The 24,615-nt window shown below is 36.3% G+C and overlaps 1 protein-coding gene across 1 annotated transcript in view; it reads right to left on the bottom strand.

Moving 5' to 3' along the window:
- Positions 1-24,615, bottom strand: part of ST18 (ST18 C2H2C-type zinc finger transcription factor) — a 100,404-nt gene that overhangs the window by 68,644 nt on the left and 7,145 nt on the right. Inside the window, exon 2 of the mRNA XM_054284704.1 lies at positions 6,187-6,293. The gene's annotated coding sequence lies outside the window, so the exon portion shown is untranslated. The remainder of the gene's footprint in view (positions 1-6,186; positions 6,294-24,615) is intronic.

Raw genomic sequence — 24,615 nt, 5'->3', positions numbered from 1 at the left:
TGGCTACTTCGTCCTTAAGACATGAAACCTTCTTGCCTGACAATGCATAACGACACATAAACAGCTTTGAAATTCTTCAACACTTAATCAACTACTTCTTTAAGAAGTTTTGCTTGAAGAGACAGTGATTTATGGATTTATAGGAGATTTTGGGGGAGAATCTAGTGTCCATATTTGCATTTTATATTAAATAAAATCAAACCAAACAATCAAAAACCCCAGAACCCCCCAGAAGTCAGTTGATATCATAAGTTTTCTAACTGAAATAAGAGAATCCTTTCAAGATCAGCTGTTCTCACTACACTTTTGGCTACATCTAAACCCAAACTGGAAATATGCACCTTCTGGTCTTGGATGTGGCCCAGACACATAATTATAGGGGTAGGCTTTCAATCCAGGGATTTTATTGCAAACCCCTGAAATTCAAAGGGATTAAGATTTCATGTTGTGGTGTGGAGAACTGCAGTGACATATAGCAGATTGTACAACAGTGCAATTTTGACCATGTCCAGGGAGGCAAACTCCTTTCTAAAAGTAACACTTTATACATAAGAAAGACTCTATCACCAGGAATTTTTTCTAAGCAAAATTTTGGGAACTATGAAATTTTTCTGCAGTCTCTGAAGGAAGCTGGCTATCTGTGTTTACTTGAATCTCAGTTTCCCTGTTTGTAAAATGGTGATGATAAATATATTTTAGACAAAGCAACTCCCATGGGCTTCTGCAGATCAGTTTGCAGACATCAGTCTCTGACTTATGAAACTGTGTTGGGTGATAGGTAGACATGGAGACCAGAAATTGCCAGGCATCTCTCCCTGAAAAATGTTACAAGATAAATACTGATGTCAACAGAAGATCCTGTCAATTATTTCACTTTTTCTTTCTGAGGATCTGCTGAACTGCACTGAACTGAGGAATGATGCAAGAAGTTCTGTTTGTGCCTCTTTCCATTTATAGAGTCTGAAGATCTGAGTATGCTTTATTTTTAGCTCAATATGACTCAGATTACTGAGATGTTTCAAAGGTCTTATCTGAAAGAACATTGCAGAATATTACAAAATTGACCTGAGAAATGAAGAGTAAAGTCAGCCTTTCTAGAGGATAAAAAGCATTTCTCTAATTTCCTGGGGTTTATTTGTTTTTATATATGTTTGAACATTATAAGCAGATATTGGAATCAAAATAGCAATTTGAAAGAGAGAACACAAACATTTGAAAAGGGTATTCATGGACTTGAAGAAGTTTAATTCTAGAACACAGGTTAGTGATGTCTGAAATGAAAATATAAACTGATGGAAATGCACATCAAAGCCAGACAATTATACCGTTTCTCTGTTTAAATTTACATCTGATATTTATTATTAGCAGGGAAAAACATGAAGAGCTTCTGTTTATGTAGTGGGGCTGATGGCAGCCTTTACTTGTTACTATCCTTAAAAGCTGGAGAACGAGTTTTTGCAATGTGACTGCAATGGTAATGGGAAACATGGCTCTGTTCTCTGATGCTGAGTTGTGATTGAAGGCACTGACCTGCCATAGACTTATAATAGGGGAGCAGGTGTGGCAATGATGGACTTTAATTTCCTTTAATAAACCTTTTATGTGCCACACTTTTACTGCCATTCTATGCTCTCCAAGGTCCTGCACATAATAGGTTCATTACTTTTGATTACTATAGTCTATTGAGACAAACAACTCCAGAACACACTATATATTATGTTCAGTTAAACCAATATAGACTATTTATCCACTGCGCATTATTTCACCTGCAACTCTACGGACAAAATTAACAACAGCTCCTGTAAGCTAAAACTATTAAAACCACTGGTAGTCCTTTGTCATCATTTCATAATAAATACCACACCAATCACAGTGCTGCTCTTTTAATTATGAAACAAAAAGTGCCCACTGCTTCTACTGAACAGCAGTTACTTTGGTCTAAACTGCAGGTTGGATTGTGATGAATATTTAAAAACTGCACAAAGAGTGAAAACCAATGACAAAATCAATGCAGGTGATTTTTCAATTGATTTTCTTTCCTTGAAAAAGTTTCACACTATGAGATACCTTTTTATCAACTCAAACCTATAATTTATAAGACAGTTTAGCCTGGTGCATATACATATCAAAATAATCATCATGTCTGTATTGCACAAAAGATACCTTAACTTACAAAATAGCCCTATGCATTAACTTGAAATACAAAAGTAACTGAATAAAACTGAAATCTATAAAATGTGTCAGCAAATAAAAACCCTTGTCTTGCTCAAAATTTAAATGTCTTATCTTTGGATTTTGGTAGTCCTTTTAGAGACTGCCTAATACTGATACAAAGTGAATGAAATGTTTCACTTCTGTTTTTCATCTACATAGTGATAATTTTACATGAAATTACATCAAAGGATGGTCAGCAAGAAGCATTCAAACTTTCAAATCACCCATGGAACAACAAAAGGATTAAATTCTGAGAAATTCTAGCCAACATTTTTAGAGGTATTTGTTATGAAGGTGTTAATTTGAGACATGTATCATTACTGTTGTGACTGTAAAGGTTGGATGGATTCTGGAAGGTGCTTCATGCTGTCAAGGCTGGGGGATGGTCGCCCTCCCTCACACTACATGTGTTGTCTTGAGTCAAGAATCCATAAGGGGTAAACAGAATGGTCATGTCTGCACAAAATCCTCACATAATATCTCACTGCTAATTTTTTTTAGCCATCAGGACCATGGGGATAATGGAATGTGTGCCAGGAAAATCTTATTGGGGGTTGTAGTCCCATAATTTTTAAGGGCAAGCGTTATAAAAATGATGGCGAGTGAATAGTGGAACTTAGTCCACTTAATCTTTGTGTTTTATATCTAGATTCTCTCATTTGATGGATTTTAAACTCATCTAAACATTTTCTTTTCAAAATTAGTTGAAGCTAGCTAATGGACTCCGAAGGAATTAGTGGGAAATACACTAATTTGTCAGAAAGACAAGGACAGAGGTGCAGCAGCTCTGCAGTCCCAAATCATTAAGCAAGTAGGCTAAGAAATAACTACTTTCTGCTTCAGTTATATGCCATTTCTGTGATCTCAAAATTTACTGAAGATATTGATGTTGAATTATTTTCTGAAAACATGTTCCAACAAATCCCCAGAGGTTAATGGATGCCCTCTGCCTGACTTTGTGAATTTCCTTCTGATCTTTCTTCCACTTTTCCTTCAATGTTGATTGAGACGTAAGTGTAAGTCAACAACTAGATCACAGAGAACTGACTGGAGTCACTGACAGTACCCCAAATTCTGCTTGGCTGAAACTGTAAAAATTTACTTTTTAAGTGCTACAGGATATTCATGTTTCTCCAGATTAATTTACTGGTGCAATAGCAGCAATCATACTTTCTGAGCAAACTATTTCAGAGTTCCTGGCTGCAGGAACCAAATGGCACTTCTTTTGTTTGTACCATCCCACTGCAGTTACCAGACTCAAGAGCAGCACCTGGAAATACTTCCCTGAGTGAGAGAATCAGGATTTGGCTCTGAGTTTGGCTTTTTGTGTGCCTGGAGTCTGTCTGTGCACATGTGCGTGTACTGATGTAATAATAGGATCCAAGAATATGACAAACAGCTGAAAATAGGGCATGTGCAATAAATTATAATAATGGCAATAATAATAGTAGCAACTATTTCAGTTTATTTGCACATTTTTTATTTTGAATTTCAGAAACCGAATTGACACTACTATCTGGGTAGGATAGTTTTACGGCACATTACTGTGAAATAAACTATGGCTTAGGGAAGCCAGTGCTGCTGACATAGGTAAAAGTGAAATGCATCTCCTGGAAAGAGCCCGTGTAAGAGCTATGCAGTTTGTAATTTCCATTGTAATCTTCACACAAGCATGGCGTTCCTGGAGTGGGTTTCATACTGCTGGAGTGTCGGTCTGTTTCCTTTTGCATAACTAGCTAGAGGAATAGAAATCCCCAGTTCATCTAGAGATAAGGAGTATAAGCTTTATCATTGCACTGTGAGTTTCTGACTTGAAGTTATACCTGATTTTCAAAATTAAATTCAGGGAATCATTTCACTAGGACAAACTTTACCTGATTTTGAGAGGTCTGGAAAAAGAATCACTTTTCTCTACTCTTTTTAATTTGTGAATTACCAAAGTTAGTATTGAGACAACAGCTATATCTGTCACAAACTTAGTGAACTCAGTCAGAAGAAAAAACCTCACTGATTTTTAAAGCACACAAATCCATTCTCAATCCATTTTCCAACACAAGCCACAAACTTCAAAGATGAAGTCAGATTCTGCTAAGGACAATGAACAGGACTGTGCTATACTGTGTCCCAAGGTGACAGGACGCTATGTGTACTTGTCCCTAGAGTAAATAATTCTCCCTACAGTAAGACCCTCAGAGCAAGATTTTCAGTGGTTTTGATACTTATATTTTGATATTTCTTTTCACTAACTCATGTAAGATTTTACCACTAAAAAAGAGAATAAAGTCATAGAGAAAAAAAAATTAATAAATCTGACAGCAAGATTTCATATAGCCTGCCCAGAAGAGCAGATCATTATTTGTCTGTATGTCTATATGTGTGCTGACTAAATCTTTCTCTTAGTCTGTGATAACATTTTTAATATGAACTACTAATCTCACACTGACGGTGAGAAGTATAGTGAGAAAAAGAAATGCAGAGAACACAAATAACAGCTTCTAGAAAAAGTTATCTATTTTAATTTCTGGCCGTAAAAATAATCCAGAATCCAAATGCAATTCTTTTTTAAGAACATTGTTTGCGAAATGGTTAAAGTTTCTTACTCTTCCTTTTTTTTTCTTTTTTTTTTTTTTTTAATATGTTGATGACCAGAAACAAAAAATATTTAGAAATCTATTCCTAAAGACTATCACTAAAATTATGCCTTTTTTGGTGATTTTGACTATTCTTAACCAAGGAGTCATCGCATCTTTATTTTTGAAAATTTTGCTTTAGCTTGCTCAAAGCTGTGCCTGATTTCTCTAGGAAAAAGTTGAATGACATGGAAATAATTGGTTCAGCTCGATGAATTTCTTGGGAATTAAAATAAGTACATTTACTAAATGCAAACTTTAGAGCATGTTTATAACACATATAAATCATCAACAATTTGGCATTTTATACTGTGATTGAATGGTGTATCCGTTTGTTGAGAAGAAGATTTTTTTATATTGAATTCACTACTTGAAAATATGCAGAGACAAAATAAGCCTTAGATCAGAGGCAAGCTTGAATAGCTTTGTAATGAGGATGATTTATTTTGATTCTCACTCCTGATTTCTGAGTTGTCACTGCTGTTGTATACTTCATCCATGCAACTTTGCACAACTGGCAGTGCTGAATATAAACCAAAGCCATATGTTTATGTCCTTTTGCCAAACGACTACAGCAAATAGTTCTATTATTCCCTTAGGTAACCAATATGTGCCAAGTATTTCTATTAGTCTTCTTTACCAAGGCTTTAGAGGGCAGAGTCACAGCTTCATAAAACTGAGGGGCAACTGCCAGTTTTTAAATTCAGAGTAAAATTATATAGTATACTAAGCTGAAATGCAGCTCAGCCCAGGCTACTTTTTTGGAGGCTTTTCTTCCTAGACTAATATTTTTTCTGTAGTTCAAGGTGTTGTCACTATTTCCTGTGCTAGTATACATTAAACATAACTTTTTAGAAGAAAGAGTCAGTAAAAAATAAAAGCTTTGATGCTTTGAGGTCTTTTTAAATACACTAAAGTTTTAGCCCACCCAACTGCTATATAGTTAAAAAAGTCCCAAACCAATAAACCTTATACATATAAAAATCACCAATAAGTTATGAACCAATAATTTTAAATTTAAGCAGTGCACTGTGAAATATATTCTCATTCCTGGAGTCATATAGATTCAAAGATAGTTGTGTTACTGACAGTATGTACGGCTAAAAAAGTGTAGTTCACAAATTTAACAACTAGAATTTCTATGCATTTACAAAATTTCTCAACTCTTCTACTGTTTAGTACTGCTATACCTGACTGTTGAAGACTTTCTTAAAACAGCAAATATTATGCAAGAAAAGTAATCCTAGTGCATGAGGCACGACACATGAAACCACATAGTATTCTACTACTAATATAGAGCCATATTCTACTCAAATTAATTTTTTTAAATAAATCATCCCACCTTTGTGTGTTTCCAGGTGAAAATACGTGCAGATTCCAAAGGACCAAATTTGTCACACAGCCCAAGATGCCTTGCCTGATTTAACAGATAATCTTCAAATTCATTCTCTGGAAAAAAACAGACAAAGAAACAAAAACAAAAACAACAGAACAAACAACAAAAAAAAAGCTATACTAAATAAAACATAGACACTCTTTAGTCTTTAGAAACAAGACACTCTTTAAATCAAATGGGTAAATAATCCAGGTGCAATATTTTCTTCAGTGGTTTTACAAACATAGGGTGTAGAGGCATCAAGGGTGATTCTAAAAGGCATAATGAATATGGGTTTTTTTCTTTTCTTAAAGTAGTTTCTTTACATCATTAATGCTCTCTTGATCACTTATGAAATAAACCTGCTCTAAGAAAAAGTTTTTCGTCTCGTGTGGACAAAAATCTACCGTTTCTATATGTAAAAATCCTTAGTCAAGTATTTTAATCGCATCAGAACCCCTTTGACTGTGTGGGATTGCTCAGTTCATGATGCAAAATAAGTGAGAAGCATTCTGAAACATTTTCAAAGCAGAAGAAAACCCCTCTGTTCTATTTTTTCTGACTTCAAATATTAAAATTTAAAATTTGGCAGGCTGGGAATGTTCTCAGTTTAAGCCAAATTAAGGAAATCCTTGACATTTCTCCATGCTCAGTTTTTATTCCTTTCTACGAGGGACTTTATGCTAAATCAACAGTGACAGCGAGGGAAGTAGAGCTGCAGAAGTTCACATCTGAGTGTACAACACTGAGATCCTTGTTTTCAGAAATACTGAATATCCAAACCCTCCTAACACTTAAAGTTCTAGATACCTGCAACCTGGAAGAATCTGACAATGAGCAGTTACCCAGGGCAAGTTTTATTTAGAGGTTGTACCTAGCAGTAGTGACCAAAACATTAAAATTTTGTTATCAGTTGCAACTTCGGAGGTCTGTTTCACATATCATCCAGTGTACTTTTTAAAATAGATCTATTCATTGAAGATATTCCAATTAGGACAAAGTTTGCAAATAAAATTTGAGAACTTTAACTGTTCTCTTAATGATATCTGGTGATGTCATTTTCAAAAAAATTTGGAATGTTACTTTTCTGAACTGAACTTGCAAAGGCTAATTCTAAACAGGGAAGCTGAGTTTCTTGAGTGACTAATTTCTGCTTGTGTCCCAATAGATAGGATGCTTGTTTTATCCCATCAAGTACTTTTAATTATAATCAGTACACTTTCATCAAATAATGAAACAGGCAACAGATGTAAGATGATAAAGAAGGGAGAAAACCCTGAGCAAACCATCCCAATACCAACAGGATTTTTAAAGCTTTTTTTTAAACTACATTTTACTAGAAAGAGATGATGTTTATCCTCAAAGCCCTATTTTCCTGTTATTCTGTTTCAACATTCATAATAAAAAACCAAAACCACAAAAGAAGCCTCAAAGCCTTCTACCTTCCTCTTCCTCTTTGTTTAAAACACACTAACCTAAAACAAAAGACCTCTGAGAATAACTACAATGGTGAGAAAAGCTTTTTAAAGACTTAGACTTAACAGATTTTTGTCTAAAAATTCTAGCAACTTAAGTATTTATTAACAATATATTTTTTTCCTTTATTTTCTCAAAGATTGCCACTAAAGAACTAAATCACATAAGGGAGTAGCTGCAAACCCTTTGAGTTCCCTGATGTCAAACTCATTAGCATCCGAATAACCACACAGCAGCACATCATCTGCACAATTGCAATTTTTTACTACTTTTAATAGCATTTCTCAAAGGGCTCATTTTCAACTTTCTTCAGTGGTTAGTTGGTTCTCTGGGGACAAGGAGCTTCCTGACGCTCACAGCTTCCACTCAACAACCAGGCCGTTTGCTGTCAGCAGCATCAGCCCTCTGCCCTAACCCCATCTGCTGTCTCTCTCATCCTAAGGGACTGAGAGTTAAGACAGCACAGCTGAGATCCACTTGGAAAAGTGCACAAAGGACAAGGAAAAACATACTAAACTTTCCACATTTAGCTTTACATAATAAGCTAGTGTATTGAAAGTCCTCCTTATAAGAAAAGGAGTTTGGACTGAGATGAGTCTGGGGGGCAGGTTTTAAAATTGTACTGAAGAACTACAGGCAATTCTGGCAAAACACAAAAACCTGCACCCTTCTGCTATGTTTAAACACAGCAGAAGCTGCTAGTGGTTAGTAAGGTAAGTTTAAATGTGCTGGGTTTGATTTTTTTCACATTACAGGGTGCTGGCTGCCATTCAGCTGATTCGTGGGTGAGTATCCACATTTGAAGATTGGGTGTCTCATAAAAACTCTAGTACGATGTCATGCATCTGTCATACTACAAACAGGGTCTGCAGGATTATGCTGTGTCATGGGATGTGACATGCCCTTAATGTAACATAAACTGTGTGTCACCCCTGTCTTCACTCCAAGAAGTAAGTTACATTTCAGATATAAGTGTTGGAATCTGATAGTTGAGGTAGCAAAAAAAGGCTTGATGCTGATTTTGCAAGAATATCAAGGCCTTATACTGAATCTGTTTAGGAAGTTTTATGAGTTATGAAATTGATCATGGGCCAAATTGTGAGGTATTGCAAGTACAAAAATATACAATACCAACTGGAGAAAATAAGATCTCAGACACAAGAGCCTACAAAGTACATCTAACCAGGTTGTTGATGGCTTTGATGAGAAGACCATTGTGGATAGAAATGAGGCAGAACTAACTTATTTATTTGTCAGTCAAGGCTCTTGGTGGGGTTACTCCCCTAGGGTCCACATGTATCTTCATTTGGCCTAATCTATTCCTAGCTTGCATTAACTTATTTCTCTTTTTTAATCAAGAATTCAAAACAATTTACAGGCAGTAAATTATGCTTATGCTTCAACTGTGTCTGAACAGTATTTTTTATTCTAGAAGGTGAAGGCTACTTGCATATAAAGAAAGCTTCCATCCTTTTCAACCACCATCTCAATTCAACTATAATAATAAACTTTATAAACCCACAAAGATGGAATATATGAGTTGCTTGATTTGTCAGTGTAATTGTTCAGTGAAGTCACCTGGAGCCTTTGCAATTCATTCCTTGGTTTATAGCTATTTCCAATGCTACATGATTTTGTACTGACTCTGAAGTGCCATCCTACTGAGATCCGTGAGTCATACCAGGATACTGATGTCAATGACAGTTTAGGTCCTGATCCTCTACATCAGATGTTGGTGACAAATCCCTTCAAACAGCTATTTTGGTTGACCCATCGTCTGTGGGTAAAAGTCCACTCATTCAGGTCAGATTACCAGAGCTCCTGGGGATTTCAAAATGAGAAAAGACATATTGTACAACCAAAAAATTATCTTATCAGAAGTCCCAAGTTGTTTTCTCCATCAGAATTTCAATACTCAAAGCTGCACTATATTTGTGAAAGATTCCAAAAGCTTTTTTAAGCATAACACATTCCATTTCCAACAGGTTAATTTGATTTTCTCTCATTTACCACATCTCTGGTTGATATACTGCAAATGTGGGAACGAATCATGGCTTCAGTTTGTGATTTGTTAACTCAGAATAAAAGTAATATCTAAGAAACAAAATCCAATGTGCTCACAATTATGATCCCTGAACACTTCTTGTGGTTCTACGGTGACAGTGAATTCTCTTTCCCAAAACAAAATAATGCAGTGTATTTAGTATTTGAGAAAATAACATGTGAAAGAAAGATACCATTGCAAATAAATAAAGATAACTGTGTACTTCAGTAAGATCTTTATCCTGCACAGTCTGAAGTCTGTGACTTCACACATTAAGTTCTGCACAAGCCTTGAGGAGATCCTGAAGTACATGTAAAATGTTCAGCTCATGAGTAACTGAATTTCAACACCTACACACTCCCTGCAAGAAATCTGCAGGACTCTACTTGGAAGCATTTTCTTTTTTTGTGCATGATTTGAGCTTCAGAAAGGAGTTTCCTTGGGGCAGAGTACTCGTCTTTGTCCTTGTTTCATTTAGTACAAAGTACACAGGAAGCAGGATTATTGCTGTTTCAACAATTGCATTTTCTTTCTCAACTTTAATGCTAAACTTTTTCTTATTTTGTTCTACCCTGAGATGAACTGAAGGTCACATTAGCAGTGTGAGACAGGCTGGTAACCCAGGCAGCTGCCCTTCTAGTACCTCTAAAAAACTTCTCTTACACTTATCCTCTCTTTTAAACAGGACAGCAACTCCAAAGCCAAGATCATATTTCACCAAGCAGAGGAGTTTAACTTTCACCTGATTTAAGCAACAAACTATCCCTCAAAGATGCCAGAGGCTTTGCTGTAATTAACATAACTGCATTTAGATGCTATTCATGACCGATAATTCCAACACCTTGTGAAAAAAAAAAAAAAAGGGTGCAAGCTGTAAACATTATAAACATATTCAAATAAGCTTAACGCAATCTGCCATGCTTATTTCTGCCTAGATCATGGACCAGCGAAATGGTTAATGCAAATGGATTTATAATTTGCTTTGGGGGGCCAGTTTCTTCTCCTTATTTATTAGCCCAGCTGATGGGGCAGATTTGATGAGGCACTTCTGGAATAATTGAGTCATCACACAAAGAAGGCTGCTAGCATTCAGAGTGGTTTTATCAGCAGCAAGCAGGCCTGATTACTGACAATTACACTCTGATCCGGTGATGGAGGAGAAAGAGCCAACGAGTGGGAAATGTCCGTGTTTCTATCCAGGAATAATTTCTACATTCATTTTACATGCTAAGTGTTTCCTATCTCTGCATAATAAACTGTAAACAGGAATAGATGGCACAATGTCCCTTAATATTTCCTGGTAATGAAGACACAAATGTACAGTGAGTGCTGATAAATATAGATGAAACATAAGCTATTCTCTGAGTTGGTATTGTTACCTTTAGAATAAATGCATTTTGGTGGTAAAAGCATAATCATAGCTAATGCAAAAAAATGACAGAAGATTGAAGCTGTCCTTGTAACTACACAGAAACTTTGTAAAAGTCCTGTTAATCACGACTGCTCTAGAGGCTCATAAGCTGAAGGTGATATACTGGAAAGAACATAATTTTGTTTCTCAATAGTCAACTATGTAGGAACTCTTTTGCTTCGACACAGTGAAGGAGAGCAACAGCAGTGACCTCCATTAACACTTCAGGGATAGAGCACATCTCAGTGCTAAACTGAAAAACAATGGAGCTGGTCCTAGAAGACATCTTCACCATGATAAATTCTCATTTCCCTCTCATCAGCTTTAAGACAGTGTTCATAATGAATAATAGAGCTAGACCATAGATTTCATGAGTTGTGTTAAGCAATTCATTATTGCCTTTAGAACATTATTTTTATAGCAATTTAGATGCTGTAAAATGACAGTTATTAACAAAATTCTGCAAGCAGAACTTTGAAAAACTGTTTCTTCAGGAGAAAAAAAAACGGGAAAACATGAACACAGACATAGTGGAGAGTTGAAAAGTAATTTTGTGTTTGTTGATGGGCAATTATAGATTTCAACTAGAAAAAGTTAATGTCCTAGTCTAGGGCGAGTTTTCCTTTTTAAGAGTTGATCAGGCATGAAACACTGAATAATAAACTTTTGCATGCTTGTTTATTCCTTTTCCTCTTCTTAAACTAATTTATAGCTTCAAAAGAACTAAAAGTTATTCTCTGCTCGCTGACAGTAACTATGGCAACTATGTTTCATTAAAGTAGCCACTTAACTTCAAGGCTTGTGTTACAATGATATGCATTATTTTGAGTAAAACCACTCCATAACAACCTTATGATTTCAGAGTAATTTTAAAAGAAAGTTCAAAGAGCATGCATCGTTGACTCTGGAACAAAGGGTTTGTTTTCTTCTAAACCATGTTTACTCTTTTCCAGCCAGGATGACTTTCCCTGTGGAGTCATCTCTGTTGTGAGGCACTGCGTGGGGGGACGCTGCCGCCTCCAGCAAGAGATGGCCACGCTCTGCTCACCGAAGAGCTGCCCAGTAGCTGCAGGATTGAGGCCAGCAGGAGATGCCTGAGCACACAGATCACCAGAACCAAGATCAGAGAAATTGTGTGGGTTTAATTACTCTGTTACCGCCCTCTTCCGTGGCAGGAAGATCCTGGTCCAGTTCTGATGTTTGCTGCACTGTTTGCCTGCTGTTTAGCTGCCACTGTTGCAGTCTTTCTACTGCACCTGATTCTTCCAGCTAGTTAGGAATTGATGGGTTTCAAGGGCAGTCTTTCTATTGTACCTGATTTTTCAAGTTAGTTTGGAATTGATGGGTTAGGAATTGATGGGTTTTATGGGGTGCTGTTATGGCTGCACTGGATCTCTGTAGAAGTTCTGAAGCTGGTTAGGTTTAGTAAAAGTGGTCACTTCTCAAACACAGGCATCGTCTAAGTTCCTCTATTCATTCCCTGTGATTTTTGACTGTTCCAGCCATACATTTTTTGAAATATTGTAATAGTTGGAATTAGGACATCATAATTGTGGACAAAACCGTTGCTAAATAGGTGACTTGACATTTTCTGACATGGAATCAAAAGGAACAATAACCTAAAAACCATCTACTTTTACTAAAAGAATCTACTTTTACTGAAAGAAATATAAAACTACCACTCTAAAGAAATATAAAACTACCACTCTGCTATCCTGTGCATTCATCTTGCCCTTTCTGAGCAAGTTCTCTTCATTAGGCATGACAGGCATGTCCCAGGAAAGGGAAAGTCACACAAAGGGAAGAAGTGTGCCTTCTCTCAACATGCAAATCACATATGTTCATTAACTTCAAGAGTGCCATGTGAAGTACAATCTGCCACCATTTAAAAGACTTGTAATGACCCTAACTGCTAAAGATAATGGGGGCTTTCTTACACTATTGCATTGCCCTGACGATCTTAGGAACATGTTGAAGAGCACAGGGAAAAAACGTCCAAGAATAAAAGTACCACCTTGCAAATCAAAGTAAAAATTGACTAATACTTGTCAGATACGAAAATGTGCATGTCAAATGTTCCTTGGGACAGACTTTTTATGCAAAAAGTTTTGCTCATCATATGTTTGCTTCAGGTAAATCAAGCCAGGAAAAGCATGTTCAGTTTATTCCAACTTATGGTAAGAGGTCTGCGTCACCAGGAGTGGTGGTTCAAATTCTCTTTTCAGAGCCTTTTATGATTCTAAAGTGAGACAAAGATTATTTCCTAAAATGACACCTGTCTTCTGTCGTAGGCATAAATAGAAAGCACCATGATTGAGCAAATAACTGGGAAAAGGATTCTAGAATTCTCTTCCTGCCTCTGCCACTGATCTGTTCTGTGCCCCTCAGCAAGTCTTTTCACCTGTCAGCTAAATGAGGATAACAACATAGAGTGCTGTAAAGTGCTTCTGTGCATTTCTAAACACACTTTAATGTAGAAAATATTATTTTCATCATCATGGATTCATCAGTTCAGCAGTAGCTCATTTAACTTCCTCTGAAACGCAACTTGAAATGTTTCCTCTTTCACTACAGGCTTTTTTACAAAAAAAAACCAACAAACAAAACAAACAAAAAAACAAACAAACAAAAAACCAAACGAAACCAAACCAAACAAAAAAAAAACCAAAACAAAACAAAAAAAAAACCCAAAAAACCCCCAAAAAACCCCCAAAAAACCAAAACCCCCAAAACAAACAAACAAGCAAAAAGAAATATAAAAGGACAACAGTGAGAAGGATGGCTACTAAAAAACATATGGTGAACAGCAAAATAATTTAAAACACATTTCCTTTCTCTTCTCTCCTAATATCTTAGGCAATCTGGATATAACTGTAATCTTTACACATCAGATCCTTATCATAAAAATCTGTTTGTTTTCCTGTATAGAGAAACATTCTCAGAGAAAATATATTTAATATTTTCCTTTCAATATTTTTGCTCTCATGCTGAAAATGTCAATAAGGTGTGTGTGTATATGCATATTTATTTATGAGTGAAAATGAATATATATGTGTGTGTGAGTATAAATATATATATTTCTGGATATTTAAATTTGTTTACATGTTTTTGGCAACATTAAATTCAAATATTGCACACAAAAAAGAGCTGTATTTAATTTAAAAGAATTTGAAAGAGGAAAGTTTGTTTCAATGTGAACCTCAGATGTGTGGTAAGAAAGTTATCTGTGGTACCACTAAACAATACTGAATTAAGAATAACTCTAGAAGAATATATCAGTACTATTTGTAAGACTAATACGTATCAGTACTAATTGTAGTAATATTTTATATTGGAAAAATAATAGTAATAATTCTATTGTAGCAAACAGGACTACGGCAAGATGAAAAAATCATCCTGTGGAGAGATGTCTTACAAACTTTGTCACTTAAAGCTCAGATTCCCTAGTGCAAGCCTGGCTGCACTGAAAAGAACCAGGACACTCTGGTGGACCTCAATAGTAGAAGCTGCCTGCATGTGAAAGCACTCACACACACTCAGTGTTAATCACGCAGGTTTGCAAACACACTCCTGGTCAGGTCTGACAAAGCGAGGTGATCAAAACTATTTTGCATGTGACAGCTGTAAATAATAAACAGCAGTTTAGAAATTACAAGAGCACACTAAATGAAATTTTGTTATTTTAGGTGATAATTATTTCATTCTTGATAAGTAGGCCTTAATCAGGTGTCTGTGTGTAATAGTCTGGTTCGTTGTTTGGGGTTTGGTTAAATCATGGGCTCTGTGTCTGGAGTTGGTACCTCAAACTCCAAAATGTGTGCAGGAGAAGGGATGGGCTGAGGGGTGGTTTTTGTGCTCAGGGCACAATCCTTTTCTTCTCTTTTTATTTTCATATGCTGTGCTTACCTATTCAGGAGACAGATTTTTGCTTTCTTTGGAAGCGGTCTGATCATTTTGCATCAGAACTGTGTCCTGACACAAGAAGTTGTAGCTGTGACTTTTAAATAACTAGCCTCACTAAAGACTCCATTATGGCAACCAACAGCCTTAAATCATTTTGACAGTGCATTCTCTGCACTGTTCATGTACTTGGAGGCTGTCCTTAAAACATTGAAAGCTGGGACAGTATTCATGGTTAAGAAAAGTCCAGAAGCAGCCAAACAGGTGGGCACTTCTTTGAGAAAAGGCCTTTTTAGATAGAAGACCTTTTGTACACTGGTTCTATCCTAGGCCCCTTTCAGGGGCTACACCTGAGAGAGAAAGTGAATTATCAATGACATTTTTTTAAAGAATCAGTGGTTTAACACTAATTTCTAATCAGATCCTACAGAAAGGAACAGCTCGCATGGCAGCTGTACTTTTCCCAGGGTTAATTACCTTTCACTGCTCTCTACTAATGAGTCAGCTGTTCCTGTCATCACACAACTACACTGTGTTCATCTGTAGCTCTAGCTGTGGACAAACACAGTAGCTAGAGCCCTGTTTACATATTGGCGAGGTTTGTTGTGCAAAGAATTTGCAAAGCAATTTAAAAAAAAAAGAAATGCTTAAAACTCCTTCCAATCCCATTTTTTTTCATGGAAACAACATTGCTTTTTGGGCAAACACCACGTTCTCCACATTACTAAATGCATCAGCAGGAGTAGGAATCAAAGGATATAAAAGCTAATGAAAGGGGTTTTTTTTGCAATAATACATAACAGTTTGTATCAGGAAGATTAGATCCTTGTAGCCATCTAGCTTATTTTACCTGATTGTTGAGTGAGGATGTTTATTTATAGCTTGCTGATCTATGAACTAGAAAACTTCTTTGTAAAATATTGGTTTGAGTAGTATAAGTGATAATAGCACAAGAATTAATGCAGGTAGGGAAAGAGTTTGTATTATTTTATGTGGCAAATTTTAATGAGACAACGATTTAAGACTTTCAGTAAACTGTTCATGTTTTGTATGTAATTCCAACAGGTAATTCAGTAGCAAGTAAATAGAACACAATTTCCTGCTAAGTTGAAGAGGATGTATTTTTTATCATCATATAAGATCAAGAGTAGATCTCACTGCTGGTTATTTCAGCTTTCTTGTGGGAGGCTGCAAAGACTATGGCCAAAGACAGACATAGTGGCAGCTCTTCCAAAATTCACGTCCTGTTTGTGTCAACATTCAGAAAACGGTTTTCGTATAACTGAGGGCAGGACTCTAAACTGGTGCTGTCTTTATAAAATGATTTTATGCTGAAAATATCTGTGTGGATGTTAACCTGATCTGGGGAGATTTCCTCAGTGTAAGATCAGAAGATGTGAGCAGAGAAAGCAAATTTTCACCAGACACCAAAGGGACAACATACACACACATGTCATGTGAGTACATGCCATGTGAGAGTGAGCTCAGCTACCTGCAGTTTCATCTGCAACAGGCCTGTTCATGAAGTTATTATTTGAGGCTGAATTCCTTGCTAGCTGTCACATGAGATAATGGAAATTGACAAATTTGTGGCAGGAACATAGACATCTTAATATGAAGATGGAAGAAGAAATTTAAACTTCCAGCTTCAGGTAAACTTTGCAGGACTGACAGCTCAAAATATGGTAAATTTCCTTTTGAGAACACAAAAGCAAAGCACCATGGCATTCCACGGGATCACTTCAGTGGTCATCTAGGAAATGAGTAGTACACTTAGAGCATTATTGTAGGAAACCATTTCTTTCTGTCAGGCATCCTAGGTTGTGCCAGTGGCATTGACAGCTCAAACAACTCTGAGCAGGGAGAAAATGTGAGCTGTGTGGTTATGTTCTTTTAAAAGGCAGATATTTATTTATTGCACCATTAGAAGCAATTCTCCTGCTTGATTTTGGATTAAGTGAAAGTGAATTTCCTGAAGGTGCATTAATTTGGTTTAATGATTCACAGAAACCCCTGATCACTCAGGTCAGACCAGGGGAAACTGTTATGTAATGCTCTTTTTGTCTCAGATTCTTCCTCTGACCATATTCCTTCTTCTAACACACTGTATCTCACTCAATGTTCATGAAACAAAAAAATAAATTCCTAGGCATAGCATGACTATTCTCCATACAGTCAAAGTCTTCTCATGTTACTGGCTTTTCTTAGGTTTCCTGAGTTCTCAAGAACTTTATATTTCCTTCATCCATGGGCAGGAAATAGGGAAAAAACCCTTTCTACTTGGTGAATAAGAAAGCTTCACCTTTGGAATGAGTTTCACCTTTCCTGAGATCTGCTCTGCTTAGCTTGGATTCTGTCAGTACCCAGGCTCAATATCTCCCTACTAGAAGCTGGCTTGATGCTGTACACTGAAGGAACTGGGATGCTAGAAGGCAGCTTCTCTAAAGAGTCTCTTGAGATGATGATATTCTTATTGTGGGGATCTCTGCAGGAAATTCAGGAAGAAGGGAAAAAATTATGCCAAAAGCCATGGTGTCTTCCCTACAGTTTCTTCTCATAAACTTTACTTTTTTACTCCTAAAGTATCGTGTAAATGTAAAAGACAGGGATCATCATGCGCCTAACAAATGGACACCAAGCCCCAAATAAACAGGGAAGTAAGCCTTGTGACCTGGAGGGTGTCTGCAGTGCTGAACTTGCTGTTTGTAGGCTGGCAATCATTGATTGAAAGCAGCTTGCACTTCCTCAATATTCCAGTACTATTTCCCATGATCACAATAGAGTAGCATGTAAGTCATATTAATAACAATAAAAATAACTGGTCTTGCTAACGTTGTTGCTATAAATAACAGTGGGCCCAAAGCATTCAGGGCTAAAGCTGTTTATTCTCTCATGCTCTTCAGAATGACTTAGAGATATGTAAGAAGACAATTTCTGATAATAGACACTAAACTTTTGATTTTTGGGAAGAAAAGTCTGAGAATTTTATGTTTAAGTTTTCAGAAGAAATGTTATAACATTATAAAGGTTTATGTTTATTGAACTGCTGCCAATTTATACCACAATAAATGCCCACAAACTTGTGCATGGTTTTCATTGACTTTGAGTCAGTGGAGGTGCTACTGGAGGTGCAGAGTCACTCACCCTTTGTAAAATTCATCATTTCAAAATAAGATCAAGCTGAGCATTATCTTCCAGCAGAATTTACTCCTGTGCCTATCCTACCCTTGGGGAAAGAGTCTGAAAAGGCAAAACAGCATCAGAGACCCAGCTACTGCTCCCTGCTTCCAAGGCCCACCTGTGCCTTGTGTGGCATGGATTAGGGAAGTGCATGGCCAAATACATGCACTTCCCATAGGGACCATCCACTACATAAAGGTTAGCACAGATCTGGGGAGTTGCATGCAACTTTGAAGCCTGAAGGAATCTTGAACTGCTCACTTGGAGAATTTAACAACTTTGCCTTGATCTGAAGGAACTTTGAGAAGCTGTCCCCAGGAATTTAAAAGATGATTTTTTTTAAAATCACACGCCTATGTGTTAAAATCATGGGATGATAAATAATTCTGTAAAAAATCTAAACTTGTGTCATCAAATCTCTTGAAAAATGAAAGAAAATAGTTGAAATCTATGCAAAGTATGCACAGCATCTGAAATTTTAATCTGAAAACTTGTTTATAGTTTTTATGAAAGCATGGGGAATACTGAATCCTTATAATCACCCAGTGCAAAACCATAATCAAATCAATCTTTCTATTACTTTGAAGCTCAAGAAACAGCGTCTTGAAAGCTTGAGGAGACAGAGAAACAACCCCTAAAAGTATGTCCGGATGCTAAGTGGTGACTAACAGGAAAAAGAAAATGTCTGGAAATGCTTCTATCAGCAGTGTTTAAAAAATACAACAGATTGAAGGTATTTTTGAATTAATGGATATTGATAAATCTTCACAGTTTGATTCTCTTTATTTTTTAAGTAGTTTTGAGAAAATAAACTTTTTTAAAAAGGAAATATAATGGCTTCATAGAAGAAAACAAGGAACTGAAACCTTCCCTTTTGTAAAAATTACATTTCAGAAGCAAAATTTAGTCCTCTGAGCTGCGCAGCAGTACTCACTTCTGTTATTCTGCTCTCCTGCAATAGCTAAGTAGACAAAGATTTTCATCAACGTCATGTGAGGAGAGGAGCAAGAGGAGAGTTTTGATCTACTGGGTATCATATTATCCATATCACTCTCTTGTATGAATATTTGAGAAATATTTCTGTGTAGAGAAAATTCAAGAAGAAATCCAGTCCAATTTGTAGGCTGGATGGGAAAGACAGGATTCATCTTCATAACTTTACGTGCCTGAAAGGCAAACATGTATTTCTGAGGCAGTAACTGCTGGATGCCCAGGGTCTCTGGGTAGCCTGTAGGCAACCTGCAGGCATCTCTGAGCCTGTGTAGATGTGTGATGCATCTTACTCATTTCATACCCTTCAGGGTGAGATGAATTTCACACAAGAAATGTCTCTTTCCTCTGACTCTAAAGGGAATCTGGATGACTAGCTCAGGTCTAGCCACTTCCACTGTGCACGCTGACATTTCACCAAATGGTGATTCCTAATCAAGGAACCTACGGCCATCACGGAACAGCATCTTAAAGCTGAAATGGCATGTATGCCACGTGAGCTGTGTTGTGAAGTAGGGCTGGGAAGGCAAGAGAAATAGATGGGAAAGCATCCTCCAGGAAGGAAGGCAGTGCCAGTCCTTGTAGGAAAGAACTGGCAAACGGAGCGAAGCTGATGAGCAGATAAAAGGGAGCACTGGTAGATGGTGAAACTTACGGAAAAGGAGAGTTAGCCATAGCTTTGATGTGAGCAGTGTGGTGTCAGAGACACAGGACAACCCAGTGCCAAGAGGCAAAGGAGAAGGTCAGCATGATATGGTAAATATTTCTTATCTAGATATAGCAGAAAGAAGACAATCCAGCTCTAAGAAGAACAGAGAGAAACAGAACTCTAAGAGTTGGTATGGACTGAAACACCATCCTTTTAGGGTTTGCGTTGGACAATATTTTAGGAGGGAATTAAAGTAAATTCATCACATGGATTAATGTTTGATAAATGGAAAGGGTCTCATATGAATGAAAGTTGCTAATAGAACTTATCTATGTTTCTTTTACTATGAACTGCTGTACACCAGAGAAACCTGATGTTACCAGTGACAGTGGATTTGCATTTAATTCTTTTGTATTGCTTTGTTTTAGCCATACATTACTCCACCTGCCCTGTTTTATTTGGTATCTTCAGTTCTGAGTCAAATTTTCAACCATGTAAGCAAATAAATTGAAATCCAAATTCTTTCTCACAATTTTTGCTGGCTTTTGGGAGTTAATAAGAACCTAAGAACCAGATTTTCAAAAATTAAAATGTCATTATCATTGCTTACAACAAACATGCCCTTTTTTTTAGCATGTAAGGTGAGTGTTTAGGTAAAGAATTATTAACACAATTCTTTGCTTGATTTGTGAGTGTCAAACAGACCTAAGTCATATGCACTCAGTGAAATGCAGTGTAAAAAACAAAATGAAGAAAAATTTTACAACATTATTATTATTATTATTTTTTATTATTATTTTTATTTTTATTTTTATGTATTTACCCCAAAGGAAAAACCCTTGTTGGTGAAATTCATCATATCTAAACAAAAGTCTGGCAGCTTAAGTATATGAACGGGGGAAGGGAGACTTATTTCCTGAGTTTCAACAGATGTCATACTTAATTGGTTGTGAAATAAACCAGAGCTACTCTCGGCCTGTTTCCCTAGTTTCAGCTGTGAAGACACTTTTAAACATGTGCATTTCCCTCCTGCTTCTCATAATGAGGGTGTGGGGTGAGAATCAAACCTCCAAAAGGAGTAAAGCAGCGTGCATGTTGCATACAGGCCTTCAGATGCACTAATTAAACAGAAGTGAGAGTTGTATCTTTTGTCCCTGCAAGATACACATCAATACAGAATGAGCCAAGACAACTCTGTTGAAGGGTTACTGCCTATGCCTTCTGCTAATATTAGGAAGTCACTGGACTATCCCTTTCTGCAGACAGCTTTTCCATCTTCCTGTATTTTCCCTCAAAAACACTCTCCTAAATCATAGCATTGTCAATATACTGCAACTAGTTTAAATGGGATATTTTTTTTTATTTTTGACAAAGAGAGCACCTTAGAGGTTGGGGTTTTTTTTCCCCTTGTGGTTGTTTTCTGCTAGAAGCAGCAGAGTAACACCACATTTACCACAATGGCATCTACAAAGATTTTTTTTAAAAAGAAAGAACAGTCAAGCACAAAATAATTTGGCTACACATGGTGATGGACCCAAAAAAACTTCTCACAGACCAAAAGCCAACCATTTGGAGCTGTGGCTAACCACCAGTCAGTGGTATGCTAATATAAATAAAGTCATTTGTTTCTAAAGGGCTATGGCAAAGAATGTTAGCCATTCATGTTATGCCTTATTGGATGTAGCCTTCTAAATCAAAATGCTCTCTTGAGCTTCACAGGAAAAAGCTAAATATATGATAGGTGCTTCTCTGTGAAACTCAGTAAACAAATGAAAAAAAAAATTGGAATAATGTTTGTTAAAACATTTCAAATGGAAATGCAATGAGAATTGTGTAAAAAAGAAAAATTAAGGCCAAGGTTAAATACATTTAATTCACCTGTGGCAACCAAACTGAACAATATTTGTTCTTTTAGTTTAAACTTGGAACCCAGATCCCAGAGGTGCTAGGAGAGAGCTTTAATCCATAGAAAAAAAAATTCAAATTCCCAAAGTGTGTGATGAAAACCAGTATAATCCTTCCTGAAGTGAGAAGCAAAATAGAAAATACTTTTTTTTTCCCTATTAAAACAAGAGCAGTCAACATGATCTTTATTCTTTTAATGTTTTACAGGTCTGACTTTCGGCAGATGACCTCTCTTGTTTGTCCCTACATGTTTTCCAAAATATAAAAGTGAAATAGAGTCCCAAGGGCACTGTACTTGAAAGGTTATGAGAGTTAGAGAATTTTAACCATGCCTGCCAAATCAGCAGATGGCTTGTGATTATAATTATATGCATCAATAAAACGAATAATCTTTACAAAATTTGAATTTCTACTAAAGTAAGGGATTTAGTAAGCAGATGCAACAGAATGCATTTTGTTTAACCCTTTTTGTAGACAGTACTGCTTATCACAAAAATAATGGCAAGGTTCTCCATAGATTAGCTTGGACATACACTTGAGCAATAAATATATGTTTCTTTTGACCAAGTATCAATGCTATTTAGTGTGATTTATGTGCTCAGTTGCACTCTGTTCACTAAATGTTGAATGCTTATATATAGGATGATTCCCATCAGACCCATACTTCAAAATGGTCTTTAATTTTATAAAATGTTAGAGATGCAATGAAAATGTCATGTGCACTCATTCTCTTCATTTTTGTTGCAGTGCTCGTTCTTTCTGTTTAGGATTTGGTGACTTTCCATGCCTCTTATGGAATCTGAGTTAACCACATTATCAGTAAGGAAAATACTTTTTCCCTAAATGTGGGATATTTAAGAAAGGTGTTTTGTGTGTGTGTGTGGTTTGGTTGGGTTTTCTTTTTCAATTAAATATTTTTTTCAATCAGAGAGAATAAAACATTTTAATAGGAAAAAAAATCACTACTGTTGTTTTCTATGGCCGCCGACTTTACTTTCAAACTAATTTTTGTAACAAGATCATGTATGTTAGACTGTGTCAAACCCCTGGCTTAAGGAGGAGAAAATCACACAGTAGAAAAAATTAAGCAAAACCCTAAGCCACATTTATTTCTGGACTGCCCCATAAAAATTCTATTTGAAGACATGATACGCACATCCTTTAATTCTTCTAATATAGTAAGGAAGAAAAAATTTGAGAGCAATAAATGCATTTTCAAAAAAGTCCCTATTTGGCACACTAAAATGTGTGCCAAATACAAATACCTACAGTATTTTAACATTTATTTGATTCAAATATTAAAATGAGAGCTTTAATTTCAGGAAGTTATATATGTTTGTCTTTTTAGCTCCCCATGTATCTCTGATGCGAAGAGCGCTAAACAATATTTTCACGCTCATTAAAAAGTGGTTTTTACTTCAGAAATGACAGCGCCATTACTCTGTACCATGTAAATCCTTCTTAACATAAGGATTATTGACCTGATAGTCCATAACAGTGCCTTTGGAGCCATTACTACTTTTCTGTGCCAATCCAGATGCTGTACATGTGCTTCAACTTGGGGGCAGGAGGGGCAGCGAAAGTGCCAAAATTTCTCTTGAGATTTAGGGAACTGACCTAGTGACTCTACCACTGGAAAAAGAAGACCACTGTTTAGAAGAAATTGGGAACTCCGGTCCTCATTTGAACCAATGTTTTGGAAGAGTTCTAATGCATATTTTTACATTTAAAACCCTACAGAGCAGAGTTCAGATACATGCCTTTAAATAAAAATCTAGCTCTTTTTCACCAATGTTCCTTAGTGAAGGGAAAAGCTCAAGTATGAAACCAAACCTGAAATATGTGGTAGCAAATGTTATTTGAATCTCTTAAGCAAATCAATAAAACCCTCATCTTCAAAATGCTTTCACACCTGCTTTACTGTAGTAAAGTGAGCCATGGACCTCACCTCAGTGGAATCATTCACGTGTATGAATGTTTTTGTCAGTGTTCACCTACCCAAGAAGGCAAATCCTTTTCATTCAAAAGTAACTTTTGCTGTTGGGTTATCACCTTTTCTTCAATCGAAAATCTGTTCTTTAGAAAGGCAAGAGTGGCTAGTATCATCAAAAGTCTTCCATAAACATAAAAGAGAGCAACTTTCCTCTACTCCAAAGAAATTTGATGTAAGTACTAAAAAAATTTAAGAGGAAATTTTTTTTTTATTATTAATTAAACAGCATCTGTAATCTTAAGTACTTCAAGATAATTAAAATCCAGAAACACTGATTTTGCTTATGTAGTTTTTAATAATCCACAACTATGCGCATGATAACAATAAAGTGACCCTAACCCAGATATTTATGTACGCTTCCAAAATCAATACGTTCAGAAAAAGACTTTGGTCTAGATTCTCTCTATATATTTGTGGATACAGTAGAATATAAAGTTTATTCTGCATGTTATCTTCTGTATTTTATTTTGGAGCGACAGCATCAGGCCTTTATGAGGATTGTCAGTGACTTTGGAGATACTTGTTTGTCAGTAATATCAGATATTTTGAGATTACTGTCTTGAGAAACTATAAACATGCAAAAAAACTGAATTAGAATTGTTCAAATCAACTGCATAGTACCATAAAGTTTTTCAGATCCACATGCACAGCTCACACTCTGGAACTGCGTGCTAAGATAAAGGTAGAGGCCTCATACTGGATTGTAATGTCCAAAAAGTCGAGTGAAAAGTGGTTTCTAAAAATCTGGAGTGTTTCATAGTTTTATCAGGCAGATCAGATGAATGACATTAATAATCACAAATCAAGTTTTCTTTGTCTTTTTTCTTAGGTGTAGTAAAGAAATGACA

Source organism: Melozone crissalis, unplaced genomic scaffold (genome assembly GCF_028551555.1).
Source record: "Melozone crissalis strain CALT ecotype California unplaced genomic scaffold, PUWL_Pcris_2 ptg000042l_1, whole genome shotgun sequence".
In the NCBI taxonomy this organism is placed as follows: Eukaryota; Metazoa; Chordata; class Aves; order Passeriformes; family Passerellidae; genus Melozone; species Melozone crissalis.
This window is presented reverse-complemented; position numbering and strand designations above follow the sequence as displayed.